The sequence below is a fragment of the Benincasa hispida genome, chromosome 10, assembly GCF_027475165.1.
Source record: "Benincasa hispida cultivar pf3 chromosome 10, pf3_genome.v1.1, whole genome shotgun sequence".
Classification (NCBI taxonomy): domain Eukaryota; kingdom Viridiplantae; phylum Streptophyta; class Magnoliopsida; order Cucurbitales; family Cucurbitaceae; genus Benincasa; species Benincasa hispida.
In genome coordinates, this window is record NC_143487.1 from 4,032,998 (window position 1) to 4,049,509 (window position 16,512).

The 16,512-nt window shown below is 32.3% G+C and overlaps 1 pseudogene across 1 annotated transcript; it reads left to right on the forward strand.

Annotated features, from left to right (window-relative positions):
- Nucleotides 1-992: 992 nt before the first annotated feature.
- On the forward strand, nucleotides 993-15,678 carry LOC120087976 (uncharacterized; annotated as a pseudogene). Its single transcript, XR_005484756.2, has 6 exons — nucleotides 993-1,300; nucleotides 7,181-7,314; nucleotides 11,485-11,691; nucleotides 12,254-12,317; nucleotides 13,156-14,818; nucleotides 15,159-15,678. The product of XR_005484756.2 is annotated as an uncharacterized LOC120087976 (transcript).
- The last annotated feature ends 834 nt before the right edge of the window (nucleotides 15,679-16,512 follow it).

Consider the following 16,512-nt stretch of genomic DNA (forward strand, 5'->3'; position numbering starts at 1 on the left):
AAACCCATGGGCCAGCCTACCCAAACCCATGAAGCCCATCAAAGAGTCCTATAAATAAAGGAACTCTTCAATACAGAGAATTCATCAAGACTCCCAAGACTCTTGAAGTTGTACACCTAGAAGACAGAATACCCTTGAAGACACAAACACTCTTCCTTTAATTCCACGAAACACGTTTCTCCAGAAGCCTCGTATGAACACTTATAATTTTATTTACTTAGGTATTGTATTATTTAGAATTTAAGGCATATATATCAAATGATTATTATAGAAAATTTTAAATAAAATAAAATGAAAAAAAAAGACTTTGATGTGTGCGGGAGGTTTTATGAAAATAAATAAATAAATAACCAACAAAGTTTTTCTCCCTTTTGATCTTAAAAAATCCCCTTAAACAAGAAGGTTCATTTAAAAATTTATATAAAAAATTGACTTTTATTTGTTTTTCTCTCTCCTAAAATCACTACCATCAAAGAACTATAAAAGAATTACTTCATGAAATAATGATTTAGGTTATTGTGTCACTTTTATATCAATTTTATTTTACAAAATTTACTTGCATTATATTTTAATTTTGTTCATCCAATATTTTTATATATTTTTTTCTATTTATAGTTTTAAACTTCATATCATTATTTAAATTTTAAAATCAATTATAAGTATATTCATTAAAAAAATACTTATCTTTAAAAATTATCTAAAAAAAATTCAACAACATTAAAAATATCACATTTTCATTGTCGATTAACTTGTAAACAAGAAATATATAATTTTTTAGACTACTTTTAAATTACTTCTTTCCATGTCAAATATTTACTAATTAAACTCAATGAACGTTGAATCAAAATTTTAGGTTAAAAAATTATTAAATTAACATTTAAAATTTAATTTAAACATTTATGTGAAAAAAATTAAGTCGTGATGTACGTGTCTCCCAACTAGTATATACATATGTATTTTACACAACAATATGAAAGGAATTATTACCACCGATCCCATCCATCCATTTATCCAGGCCTTTTTTATTCTCAAGTTTGGGAACGAGAGAGGATGATCGAATGTATGGTTCTCAAGCTCTCATCATTCCATTTCCAATTCCAATTTATAAACCCTAATTGTTGCATTTCATCTTCTCCTTTTCTCCGCTTCCGCAACCGCACATTTTCCTCTCCCTTCTCAGTTTCTGCTTTTGCTTCCACTGCCAAGGAACCAGATGACTTCCATTTCAACTCTTTTTCGCTTGGCCACACAACCTGTCCTGATTTCCCCATCCTGTCCTGATTTCCCCATCCTTCATCAGGTTCATTTTTTTTATTCTCTGTATTTTTCTTTGGTAATTTTCCCAATTCCTATGTTTGCATGATCACTAAAGCCATTTGTTGGAAATTTTTGAACCGCTACCCTCCGTTAGACAAGATTTGATAGCAACGAACAATCATAAACGACAGTTGTCAGAAAACGGAAGCTACAAAACAGAAATTTATTACAAGCTGAGTCGCAGATCTCACTCTCTTTAAATGTTTCGCGGCTCTGCCCAAGTATGCAAGCAGTTCTACGTAACTGCCACGTTGTCCAGATAAAACAACCCAAAATAAACTTGATCGAATCTGCACAACCCAATCGAAAAACTCACACCCTTTAGGACTTTGATGCTCGAAAAATGGAAATGAAAAGGAAAATTGAGAGAATAGAACATTGTGGAATGGAACTCACTTCCGTACTCACATTTTTCTATCTCCTCACTCCCTCTAAAATATGGGTACCTCTTGGGGCCCAAACCCACAATTCAAGGTGGGAGTATAAAAGTGAGGTCTCACTCCCCAATCTTAGCAATGTGGGATTCTAAAAGTGCCTATTTCCTTTAAAACTTAAAATTTCACCAACAATCCCCTATTTGAAAATTAAAGAAAAAAACACAGGAAAAGCATTTTTCATCGAGCAATAGAGTCTATACAACACTGTACATAAACAAAGGTGTCTTATGGCTTGAACCTTTACGTGGTATAGATGATTTAGAATATACTAGAATAACTCATGGTTTTGAAATCTATCTCTAACAACATCTCACACAAAACATTATTAGGGTGTAGTTCGAAAGTCCGTGCTTTAACAACATCTTATACACAACATCCCAATTTAGTGAACGCTCTAGAGTGTTTGCCTAAAACTCCATAGGATGCGACCCCCACTTCCACATTCACATAGGTGAGTCTAACAAGAGTACTCCTGTAGCTAGGTACCCCACTTGACATCATGTACAGATCTAATTAAGAACTAAGTTCAACCTTTCTTACACTTTAGGATATCATGTTCATACTCTAGATCATAGGAAGGGAACTTTGTGTTTGTTTTAGCATGATTCACTTCATATCACTTGTGATCAGTTATTACCCGTTGAACCTGTTTATTGGGATCTCCAGTCTACAGATTAGATTTTCCTCATAGTGATTCACCTTTCTATAGGCATGAGTCCCATCCTTCTCGAGGTTTTGAAAACCTTCTTTCTGGCCAGTCATTTCGTCAAAGGATATACCAAGTTTTCATCAGTCCATATATGATCCACTTTAACTACACTAGTAGTAAGGAACTCTTTAATGGTATTGTGCTTACGACGCATTTGTTATCTTTTTCCATTGTAATAACGGTTATTGCTGTAGTACTATCGCAATGGATCAATATGGCTGGTACTGCCTTTTCCCATAGGAGAATCTTTTATAGCAGACTTTTAAGTCAACCTGTTTCTTCACTAGCTATTACTAGTACCATCATTTCTGACTCCATCGTAGATTGAGCTAGGATAGTTTGTTATTGGACTTCCATGGACTTCCAAGAGACAGCTCCACCTATATTGAAAATAAGCCATTTGTAGCCTTTGAATCATCTGAAAGGGAGTAACGGTCAACATGCTAAACCCTTCCAAGATAGTGGGAAATTTCTGATAATGTAATCCTAGGTTTTGGGTTTTCTTCAAATACCTCATAACCAGCTATAGCATTCCAATGTTCTATACTAGATCTACTTGTAAACCTACAAAGTAATCCTACAGCATAAGCTACATTAGGCCTGGTACAGTTAGCAGCATATCTGAGACTACCTATGATGCTCACATGCTCAGTTTGATTAACACTGTCACCAGTGTTCTTGAACAATTTAACACTGTGGTCATAATGAGTACATGTTGGTTTAAATTCAAAGTAATTATATTTCTTTAGAATCTTTTCTACATAATGAGAGTGATCCAAAGAAATTACCTTTTCAGATCTAGCCACTTTTATGCCTAAGATTATACTCGCTTCTCCTAAGTCTTTCATATCGAAGTTTGCACTAAACGTGGATTTTACATCATTTATGACGTACAAGTTCGATCCAAAGATCGATAAATCATCTACAAACAAGCATAATATCGTGCAAAGATCATTTCCAACCTTGTAGTAGATACATTTGTCACTTTCGTTGACTTTGAAACCTTTAGATCGGATTAGGTTGTCAATTTGTTCATGTCATTGCTTAAGAGCTTGTTTTAGACCATAAACAAATTTATCTAACATGCAAACCTTGTTCTTTTGACTATGGACTATAAAGCTCTCGGGTTGTTCCATATAAATCTCTTCTTCAAGTTCACCATTTAGGAAGGCGATCTTTACATCCATATGATGTACTATGAGGTCATAAAAGGCAGTAAGAGAAAATAAAACACGAACTGAGGTAATTCTAGTGATTGAGAAGAAAATGTAAAAAAAAGTTCATGTTTTCTCTTTGTCTAAAGCTCTTTGCTACTAACCTGGCTTTAAACTTGTCAATTGTTCCATCAGGTCTAAGCTTTTTTCTTATGATCCATTTGCAACCTATTGCTTTGCAGCTTGGAGGTAGGTCTACTAAGTGCCAAGTTCTATTTGACTCAAGAGAGTCCATCTCATAATTTATAGCTTATTGCCATAAGTTGGCATCTACAGAAGACAAGATAGCTTTTAGGTCTTTAGGATCTTCTTTTACATATATATCTAGAAGTCATCCCAAAATCCTTGACGGTTCTAGTTCTTTTGCTTCTTTTAAGTTATAGGTTGGCTTCCTCTGTAGAGGTAGGATTTCTAACTAGGGCTAGACTACTGAATCCCGAGCCCCTACAATTTCTCGATTTAAAGGAAAATCTATCCTTAAAGAAGTCAACATCATTTGACTCGATGATCACTTGGTTTACTAGGTCACAAAACTTATAGGCTTTACTATTTATAGCATAACCTATAAAGACACACTCATAGACTCTACTAGTAAGTTTTCTCCTTTTAGGGTATGGAATTCTTACAAAGGCTAGACATCCCTATGTTTTAAAGTATGACAAGTTCGGTTTCTTATTCTTGAGGACTTCATAAGGTGAATTTGTGTTTTTAGATTTTGGTATTCTATTTAGGACATAACACACGGTAAGGATGATTTCATCCCACCAATAAGATATGACTCCTGAACTGAGTAAAATAGCAACTACTAGCTCAGCTAAAGTTCTATTTTTCATTTCGATTTTTCCGTTCATTTCAAGAGAGTAGGATGCAGTCTTTTCGTGTATTATTCTACGTGAGTTAAAGAACTCATTAAAGCTATTTGAGTCATATTTAGTTCTCCTTATCAATACGAAGTCTTTTAACTTTTTTGTTAAATTGATTTTCTACTTCAGTTACAAATAATTTGAAAGCATCAAACACATCACTTTTGTTTTTCAGCAAATATACAAAAGTAAAATAAGAGAAATCATCAATAAAAGTAATAAAATATCTTTTACTGTTCTTAATCAAGATGCCATCAAATTCACATAAGTCATAATGAATTAAATCTAAAGGCTCAGATTCCCTAACTATAGATTTATGTAGAGTCTTAGTTATTTTAGTCTGACTACAATACTCGCATTTATCAAATTCATTCATAGATAACTTAGATATCATTTCCCGCCTAATTATGTTACTAATTAATTTCTTATTAACATGACAAAGTCTAGCATGCCAAACATTCAAAGAACACAAAATATAAATAGAATATTTCATTTTATTTATGTCACAATTTAATGTGAACATTCCTTCAGTTGCATAACCCTTCCTTATGAATACATTATTCGTAGTAAGGGTATATAAATCTATCTCTATTGTTTGGGTAATACTGACATTGTTGAGGAGATAGCCCAAGACCAAGTTCTTTCTTGTTTCAGAGTGTGCAGAAAAGCTCTCATCTTTCAAAGTGAGAGTTTTTTCGGATGTAAACTTCAACTCCACCTCACCAGTTCCGATAACTTTTATTGAGTGGTGATCTCCCAATATAATGTTCTTATCCTTAGTTTTAGTATAAGTTTTAAAGAGACGAAGGTCGTGACAGACATGGCGTGTAGCGCTAGTGTCTATCCACCGCCCCTCAGAACCACCGATCACATTTACTTCTATGATCATGGCAACTAACGGTTCTTTTGTCAAGTTCGCCTTACCAGCAGGACGAAGCATGTTCCTACAGTTCATAGCTATGTGTCCAGGTTTATTACAGTCAAAGAAAAGAAATTGTGTCGTTTCTCCTAAGGGGGGTTTCTGCTTCATCTAATTGTTCCAGTTGCTGGAACCACGGTTCTGACATTTCCTCTTAGTTCCTTTGGACTTTTGGTCAGCTTTATCACGGTAGAGGCAGATTTCCCAGGAATAATGTTTACCTCCTCCCTTTGGTCTTGGTTCCGAGCTTCTTCTTCAATCCTCAACTGGGTGATCGGACTCTCCAAGGAAAACTCCTTGGTCTTATGCTTTAAGCTGTTTTTGAAATCCTTCCACAAAGGAGGCAACTTATCAATAATAACGACAACTTGGGACTGCTTGTTTAGAGGCATATCTTCACTTATTATTTCATGGGCTATCTTTTGCTGCTCATGGGACTAGGTTTCTACAGATTTGTCATTCGTCATCTGGAACTTAAGGTAACGGCTGATGACATACTTTTTCAACATGGTCTCCTCGGTATCCTACTTCTTCTGCAGGGCTTCCCAAACTCCCTTTGTTGTCTTCATTGTGCTGTAGTAATCATACAAATCCTCAATCAAACCATTTAATATGAAATTTTTACACAAAAAATATTTTTCTTCCCAATCAGTAGCTTCTTTTATTTTTGTTCAGTTGAATCTTTGTTCGGGACCATTGGCTTCTCTGTAATACAAACGTCAGCAACCTTCTTGACTGTGAGGAGAAACAAAATCTTCTACTTCTATCATTTGAAGTTCACTCCTTCAAACCGAATGGACGGTTGAGATCGGATGTCATAATGTCTTTCTGATTTGAAAAGGCCGTCGCAACAGTGGTAGAGGGAAGACGTCTTAAAATTCGTGGAAATTGTTGGAACCGCTACCCTCTATTAGACAAGATTTGACAGTGAATAATTAGAAACAACAGTTGCTAGAAAAATAGAACCTGCAAAACAGAAACTTGTTACAAGCTAAGTTGCGAATCTCGCTCTCTTTAAGACGTTTCGTGGCTCTTCCCAAATGTGCAAGAAATTCTACAGAATTGCCATGTCATCCTCAAGATAAAACAACATAGAATAAACAAAACTGTCTCGATCAAATCTCACAGTACTCGATCGAAAAACTCACAGCCTTCATGACTTTGATGCTCAAAAAATGGAAATGAAAAGAAAAATTGAGAGAATGAAAAACTTTGGAATGAAATTTTGTGATGAAAAAAATGAGATGATCTAAACTGTTGAAGGCTTGCGCCTTTTATAGGCATAAAGAGCCAACAAAAACCATCGCAAAAAACACACAGCCAATGAACGTGCAGGTGCGTAAATGAATGGCATCTCGCCTCGTCTTGCCTGACCGACCGGACGACGGCGATGGCATGCGCGTGTGGGATGTCCACCGTACCCACATTTACCTACCTCCTCACTCTCTCTAAAATATGGGTACCCCTTGGAGCCCAAACCCACAACTCAAGGTGGGAGTATAAAAGTGAAGTCTCACTCCCAATTCTTAGTAAAATGGGATTCTTAAAGTGCCTATTTCCTTTAAAACTTAAATTTTCACCAACACTATTTATCTTCTATTTGGTTGTTAGTTCCTTCAAGGTTGTGAATCTCGTTATACTGACTATCACTATTTAGTCTCAAGAGACTGTTATTGTAGCACTTCATGCGGTGGTGTTAAGGGCTGTGTTGCTATCTGCAGGAAGTAAATGGCTTCAAGCTTGTATACTTGGATAACGCTGCCACCTCTCAGAAATCTATTGCTGTATTGAAAGCTTTGCAGAATTGTTAAGAGGCTTACAATTCAAATGTTCATCATGGCATACAGTCCTTGAGGTAGATTATTTATACTTTGGTATGAAACGTGAATTAAAATGATGTCTATCCGAATTAAAACTATTTGTAAATGTAGTAGGAAAGCAACTGATGAGTATGAGCGGACAAGAAAGAAAGTTGCATCTTTTATCAATGTTGGAGAAGCTAATTAATTAGTTAATGTTTTGATGATAACAAACCTGCTTTTATTCATTAACAATTTGAGTCTTTTGAAATATCTATTGTATAGAGCTCGAAACAATGATTATAACTAAATTTGAATCACTCAAATCATAGTTCAAACGAATAAGATAGGACCGAAACAAGCTTAACTAAAAAATTTTGAGTTGATGACGTGGCATAATTTTTTATCATAGTGGACTGATTGGAATGTACTATTTGGACCAATGGATGAGTAATAAAGGGTAGACTTTTGATTTTTGGGTTGGTTTTTAAAAAGAAATTGATTTAATATTATTTTATATTTGTGTCTAATAATTAATTTTGGATACGTGGTGGACATTTTCTTTTTGTTGGTTTTTAAAAGAAATTATTTTAAAAGATATATATTATTTTATTTTTTTTGTATGTGTTTAAGGACTAGTTGAGTTTAACTATCCACCATTCAATTTTCTTTTACCAACCTCCAATAGCCCAAATTGAATGTGATTTTCACAATCTTCCTCTCTTTTAAACATTTCATCTTTCTCCAAATTTTAACAACAATTTTTATTATCTTCAATCCTCCATAACTCATTAAGCCACCATTGTTGCTCTCTCTCAAAACTTCAATTTTCTTCTTTTCAACTTCTTCTTGAGAGAAATATTTATGTTGTGAGGATTTATTCTTTGAGTGCTAAATTTGTAAATCCACTATTTTAGAGAGTTTGTTAAACTATTGTAAGAGTTGCTCTTGATTCCGAAAAAAAAGTAGTTGTAACGGTTTGATTTTCAACCGTGGAAATGATAAGATTTGTTCTTTCACCCAGAAAAAGAACATTGTACGGTTCGACTCTAAGTCGTGGAAAGAGTCAATTTCGTAGTGACATATCCAAGAGGTGCTTGGGAAGTGGATGTAGTCGGTTGTGCCGAACTACTATAAAATTCTCGATGTCGATTTCTCTATCCCTTTCCTATTTAATTTTACAATTAATTTATTATTATATTTTATTGCTTGAAATTAATTGTAATTTTTATTCTTGAAATTAATTGCTCATATTGGATTATTTTGATTGGTTGTTCTTGAATTTCTATATCCATACCAATCTTGTTATTAGAATCAAATTGAGTGCTTTAAATAGTATTATTAACTTGTTGATTATTTTGGGTTGAATTTATTGTTTAAATTATTTATTAGCAAAAAAAAATTAAATTTGTTTATTTGGGCTCACATTAGTAGAAAGTTTTAAATTAATTTGATTAAACCTTATTCACCTTTCTAGGGTTGTCACACCGATCCTACAATTGGTATACTCTCTTGTTTGGGATAAAAATTTTCATAAATCATTTTAGATTGATACCCATTGTTTGAGTTTCTCACTCCTAGCTCTTCTACGTAAAATTAAATTTCAAATATCATTTTGGTACTAAAAGTATCTTATTAATATTTTGAAATTTTTATTTGAAAGCTTAATTACTAGAGCTTTATGATGACTTTAGAAGGTCAATGTGTTGATACACTTCTTTCTTTAATGGTAAAAAATTTTATATTTGGAAAAAGAGATGAAAACATTTTTGTTTGCTACTGATTTTAATATCTTGTATGTTGTGAACATAATTTGTCTAAATTAAATATGAACGATAAATTGCTCTATTTTAATGCCCGAGCCATAAATATTATATGTAGTGCTTTTGATAATAAAATATGTGATAAAATTTCACATTTTGATTATGCATATGATATGTGAAATTTTCTTGACAATATGTATAGCATAGAAAATTCTTCTTGTAGTACAAATGATTTTGATGTGAAGAAAATTACAATTATCAAAATGAAGAAAAAATTACGAAAGGGAAAAAGAAAAATATGATGGTTCCTCTTTGTGTTTAATGTCTCATTTGGATAATGATTCCGGAGATGAAGGTGACAAAAATGAGATAATTCAAAAATCCACTACTTACGATGAACTATGTGATGTATTTGAAAACATGCAATGTGATCTCGAAAAGCTTGGATCTAAATATTTAAAATTATCCAAGAAATTTAAAGCATTATCTATAGAAAAATAAATCTTTGGTAGATAAAATGCATGTTTGAGAAATAAAGCTAATAATGTGATGTTGCATAATAAAATTGATGAATGTTATGATGAGAAAATGAATGATAGAATTAAGTTACTTGAAAATGAGAATGGTGAATTCAAATATTTTTCATGTGAAATGAAAATTGAATTGAATGATTTGAAAAATGAAAATGAGAAAATTAGATCTACTTTTTTAGAGTTGAAAGGTGAAATTGCTAACTTGAAAGATAAAATTATTACTTTGGAAAATAGTAATACATTTTTAGAAAAAGAAAAATTTTCTCTTGTTGATAAAATTAAGTTTCTTGAATGTGACAATCATGAGAAATATGATCTTTTGCATGTGTTTAAAGAAAAAGAATTGCTTGCTACTAAAGAGCTTGAACTTACAAAAAGAATCTCTTAAGAAATTAACTATTGATGCACAAAAATTAGATAAAAGTAAATCTTCTAATGATGAAAAGGGATTAGACTATATAACAAAAATTGTTCATCTACTTCTAAAAGTACTACTTTTGTTACATCTTATATGTCTCAATATGCTTTGCCTAATGTATCTAATTTCATGCCAAAGCATAAAAAATTAAACATATTCATGAAAATTCAAAGTCTGTGCATAAACAATTCCACTCTAAAACAAAATGTGCTCATAATGTGAACCTTGTGAATAAGCATGAAAAATCAAAATTTATGCATAAATATGTTCATGAAAAATCAAAATGTATGCATAACACTAAATGTGTGCATAATCATAGTAATTCTAGAGATATGCATATGAAATAAAATTTGTACCTATATGTTATTTTTTGCGGAGTTAAAGGTCATATTAGACCAAATTGTTTTAAATTGAAAAAATGCTCCAAGAAAGAATTTCTTTGAGAAAAAGATTGTGAAAATCAATTAGTTAAAAAGAAATTCTTATCTAATGTTACTTGTTATTCATGTGGCAAGTTGAACATAAATTTAATACTTTTTATTTGCCAAAAATGAATACTAATAAGTTGGAACTAATTTAAAATGATTCCAAAGTCTTTGCTCCCTAACAATGAAGGACCCAAGAAATGGATACCAAAATCTTCTGTTTGAGCTTTTCTTGTAGATATGATTCAAGAAGCAATTGTTGCTTGGACTTCAAATGGGGAACTAATTCAAATTGTAGCAACTTTTATAGCTTGTTTGAATCTAACAAAGGAAAATAATTTTTTTTGGTAATTTTATATTTTTATTATTGAGGTAATTATTCTTCTAGTATCTCTATGAAAATTAGATCTCTTAAATATATTTTTTTAAAATTTGGATTTAATGGCATGAGAATTGAATGCATATCTATCTATTTTGCTTATGATTTGGCTTTTTGGTCAATTAATGTTTGCTCTATTGTTGTATTTTTCTCGAAAAATTTTCAGCTAAAAGGATATCGAGTTTGAAATATGTTAATTATCCTTTGGATGAAATTGATTTGAGTTTTTATTAAATTCCTTTTGAGCATGAAATTATGCTATACTATAGTTTATATTATTGAATGAAAATCATTTTGAGTAAATCATTTTGAGTTTTTTATTTATCCTACGTTAAAAGAAATGATCATTGAGCTTTTTTTAAGTGTTGTTAAATTCTTTTCTATAGGGGAGTATTCATAAAATTGCTACCTTCTTAATCTCAACATATTGTTCAAAATTGGTACATATTCATTTGTGTTGCTTCCATGCTTATATTGATTTGCTAATATGACCCCACTATTATTTGGTATCATTTGTTTTACAATTATTGGTGTTTATGTTATAATATTTGATATTTTGGTATCTCAATTGTTTGATTTACTTGAATAATTTTATCTTCTAGGTGTTTATTGATTTTTTTCATTAGAAAGAGTTTGCTTGATTTTAAGAGGAATGATGTATTTTATGTATGAATGAAAATTGATTCTCTTATTCATCAATTGTACTAGAAAAGTGTTGGGTGAGGAGTTATCGTTCTGAGGTCCTACCGTTTCCAACATAAAGCAACTGATGAGTATGAGCGGGCAAGAAAGAAAGTTGCATCTTTTATCAATGCTGGAGAAGCTAAGGAGATCGTTTTTACTAGGAATGCAACTGAAGCTATCAATCTAGCGGCTTGTTCTTGGGGCCTAGCGAATTTAAAATCAGAAGATGAGGTGCGTAGGGTGTTAGGCTACTGCATCAATTTCAGTAGTTTAGGGCAAGTACTTTTCTTCTAAATATATACTGTTTAGTGCACGATTAAGCTCTGATTCTGCAAGTGCTTGTTATTCTCCACACGGGATATTTAATCAGAAAAACAGTTTGTTACTAATTATTATGCAGTAAAGAAAGCTCGTTCAATCCCCCAATTACGTGCGCTCTTTTGAGTAATTTGTATTCTCGACTATGGGCTACTGTAAATTGTCTGTTTGGATCTTTAGTTAGTCAGAGTCTCAGAATTTATATGTGGTGGATGGACAGGTGGTTCGAGTATCTTGAAGTGGGTGGATATAGAAGCTCTGTAATTCACATTTAAAATCTATCAATTTCAATGGGTTTACATTTTATACTTGTTTGTATTCTTGTTGATTGACTAAGGTGGAGGCTTTCGGGTTATCTCTTTGTGAAGATTCTGATGACAGATATAAGTTAATAAAAGGGCTTTTGATTCCTACATCAAGATCATATTTGGTCAATAACTAATTAATTTTCATATCTGGTCCTACATGGCTCTAGGTAGTGGAGGGATGATATCAGATGTATTTCTTGACCATTCCACATTTGCACAACCTCCTTCCAGGTTGGTGAAGTGCAAGGGTGCAATTTTGTCTTTCTTTTTATTTTAACATGAAAAATTGCTTCAGAATGAGGTGGAAAATTTAGAACGTTCAATATATAGGACTCGATTAAAATTAAAAATATATATGTCATGATCTTCAGTACCCATAAGTTTCTATGCTGGTTGCTGTTTTGTGTGCTTTTATTCACTGTTATTTGTTTGCTCATCTTTTGTGCTCATAGTAATTGACACTCAACTTAATTTCAAACTTGATAAATCATCTATCCGGAGTCATCGGGATTCATAAGAACTAAATAACTGACTTCTTGAATGGTGCTAAAATTTTGTGATGTCTATGAATCTTTTGCATTCCAATTCCAGACAAATAATCAATAGCAGCTCCCAGGTCCAATTGCTGGTGTCTCCGCCGCAAATCTAATGAAGAGGGAAGATGAATTATTAGTAGGAACAAAGGATAGAAAATTGTCCACCAAAGAAACTTTTTAATGCAAATATCAAAAGGCAACTGAAAAGAAAGAGATTACATAGAAGACATAAAGATAAAATGATATGTAAAATGGCTTCAATTTATGAAGTGAGTTGATTCAAATTTGGCATATGTATCTCTTTCTTTGAGAAAAATTTTGGGGTGAAAAATTTATGAATGTGCTAAGCAAGTAAATCGGGGTGTCAACTAAATGCCTGCATAGTAATGAAATTTTTTCTTTAATCAAGGGATTTAGATATTATTTTTCATCAACTGGGTTACCTGGAACTCTGAAAATTTAGGATGAGATAACAAATATGTTTGAGTTTTGATACTTCAGTCTAACAATAAGGACGTGCTGTCTGCTAACAGGAAGAATTGGCGAAGTATCTATATGAAAATCTTCGTGCAGTCCCTAACATTCGCATATATGGCCCAGCTCCCACAGCAAATGTTCAACATGCTGCTCTGTGTTCTTTCAATATTGGAGACATTCATCCAACGGACATCGCAAGCTTTCTTGATCGACAGTTATGTCTTGGACTTCTCTCTTCTTTATGTTGACATGCTCGCGTTTGGTCCTTACGAAGAGTTTTTCAAGGCTTGAATACTATTGTGATCTTTAATCATGATTAATCTTTTATATTCTTTTCTTTTACTTGAATTTCTATTTAGGACAAGTATTTGCAATAGGTCGCATGTCGAGTTGTCTTGAAACATGTTAACGACTGAATAGTTTTGATGTAAAATTGAAAGACTCGAACAAAATCTTTAATTTGAAAGCTAAGGAACCAAAATCAAATAATGATGAAAGTTTAGAATTAAAATAGAATTTAATTTAAATCCTTTCTTTAACCTTTCCAGTCTCAAGGATTTGGGCCAAGATCATGAGAGTAATAACTAGATTGAATCATTTACTTTTTATGGATCCTTAAAATAGTTAAATGCAGCATGGTGTAGCCATCAAAGGGCAAAAGAACACATATTAAATATATTAAAAGAAGATGCAATTGAATCATACACCTTGATTCCAAGATTTTTTGAAAAGTTGAATGAAATGAATCCAGGTATGATCCATTTTCCTTAGCAAATTTTTATCTTTTTCCATTGTAGATAGAAAGTGATAGACAACTAGTCTATATTGGATTGACGAGGATAGTTGTCTATCACTGTCTATAATAGATAGACAGGGATAGTTATCTACCACTGTCTATCTATACAGTTACTATTCATGCTGCTAGAAATGTTTTTATATATTTTTATAGGTACTTACACTGCTTTAGAAATGGATGCTAGTGGTCATTTCAAGTTTTGCTTCATGATTTTTAGTGCATCAATCGAAGAGTGGAAGTATTGTAGACCTATCACATATGTTGATGGTACAATTTTGTTTGGTGGCATGCTATTAAAACCTCATCATTAGATGGTAGCAATCAAATCTTTCCCCTTACATTTAGTATCATAGGTTCTGAAAATGACGAATCATGGACATGTTTTTTTTAAATCATACAAAGTACTTTTGAGGAATGAGAGAAATTAGTCATTGTTTCTTATAGGCATCTTAGCATTCCTAAAGGAATTTTAAGAGTATTTGCTAATGTTGAGTACTGTGTGCATATAATATCTTTTAAGAAACTTGAAACTTCATTTTAAGGATCCAATGCTTGATAATTATTTCTTTAGTTGTGCTAATGCCAACACTACTAATGACTTTGAGTACCACATGAGATGCATGGAGTCAATCTTCCCGAATATTAGAAGTTATCTTAGTAGTGTTAGGTTTGAGAAGTGGTCTCGGGTTTATTCACAAAGAAGAAGGTATGGAACAATGACATCAAATGTTGCAGAAAGTATAAACTCAGTTTTTAAGGATGCTAGAGAATTACCCGTGGCTAGCTTTTTTAATTCAATCAGAGATATATTGCAAAAATGGTTTTATGATCGAAGTACAACTGCTTTTGCAATGAAAACTCCTTTGATTTCTTGGGCTGAGAACATATTATGATGAAAACACGAAAAATCAAGAAGTTTCTTAGTTAGAATTTTGTCTTTTTCTTATTGTCTGTCTATCTCAGATAGACATTGATAGAGGACTATCTCTATCTATCTTAGATAGACACTAATAGTGCTCCATCTCTGTCTATCTTAGATAGACACTGATAGAGTACTATCATTATCTATCATAGATACACTGATAGTACTTTGAATAGATAGTGATAGTACTCTATTAGTGTTTATCTCAATTCAAAGTTATCAATAAATAGATTCAAATAAACAAGTATGTAAAATGTCTATCTTAGATAGACAATGATTACATTTTTTTTTTTTTTGAATAGTTGTTGATACTAATTACCTTTCTCGTATTTATCTATTAGGTTGATCCCATTAGCGACACTGGATACAAGATAATGGATGGAGATAAACAGTTAATAGTGAAGTTAGACTTAGGATCTTGCAGTTGTCGAGTATGGGATTTTGAGGAAATTCCGTGTGCACATGCACTTGCTGTTCTCCGAATGCTTAATTTAGATACCTATTCTTATGTAGCTGACTTTTATTATAGAAGAACATTATCAGCAGCATACAGTGGTTGTGTTCGACCTATTGGAGTTCATTCGGATTGGAGAGCTGAAGAAGATGTCATGAAAACATTACCTCCTATAGTTAAACGTCAAGCTAGAAGACCTAGGAAGTAAAGAATTCCATCTGTAGGTGATTTTAAAAGTTCATCAAAATGTACTCGTTGTAATCGTAAATGTCATAATAGTAGGACTTGCAAACTTCAACCAATTAATCAAATGATGTAATCATTATTTTTTCATTGTAATACATGTATAGACAAATAGATTGGCATTAGAGTTTATGAATGATATTTTTTTTTATTCTATTCTTGAGTTGAAAATGTTTTTAATAGTACCTTACTTTTAAGTCATTACATATCAATGATAGGTACAAAATTGGAAGAAGCACAAAAACTATTATTGATAGGCACATATAGTAGTCTATCTGACTCTATCTACTGATATCAGGTAGGTGAAGTTCAACAAGAAAGTCAATAGATAGATACAGATAGACAACTATCTATGTCTATCACTGTGTATATAGATTATGACATGTATTTGAATCTATCAGTAGATAGATTCAGATAGATGTAGATATTTGCAACATTGTCTATCATTAAATACAAAACCATGATTGTTTTCCTAATTGTACATCACGCATTCATTGCAACTACGTTCCCCCCTTTTCTAAGTCAAATCCTTAAATGATAGAACTCTATCATTCATTGGATTCTCCCATCATTTAAAAACTCATTCATTAAAGTCTATAGATTCAGATAGATGTAGATATTTGCAACATTGTCTATCACTAAATACACAAACTACGATTGTTTTCCTAATTGTACATCACACATTCATTGCAACTACGTTTCCCTCTCTTCTAAGTCAAATCCTTAAATGATAGAATTCTATCATTCATTGAAGTCACCCATCATTTAAAAACTCATTCATTGAAGTCTATCACTGTCTATCTCAGATAGACGCTGATAGTATCTTATCTATGTCTATCTCAGCCAAACAATGATAATACTCTATCACTGTTTATCTCAGATAAACAACGATAGTGTTTTATCTTTGTCTATTTGAGATGGACACTGATAGAGAGATAGACACTGATAGTACTCTATCACTATCTATCTTAAATAATTACTAATAAAGAACATCACTA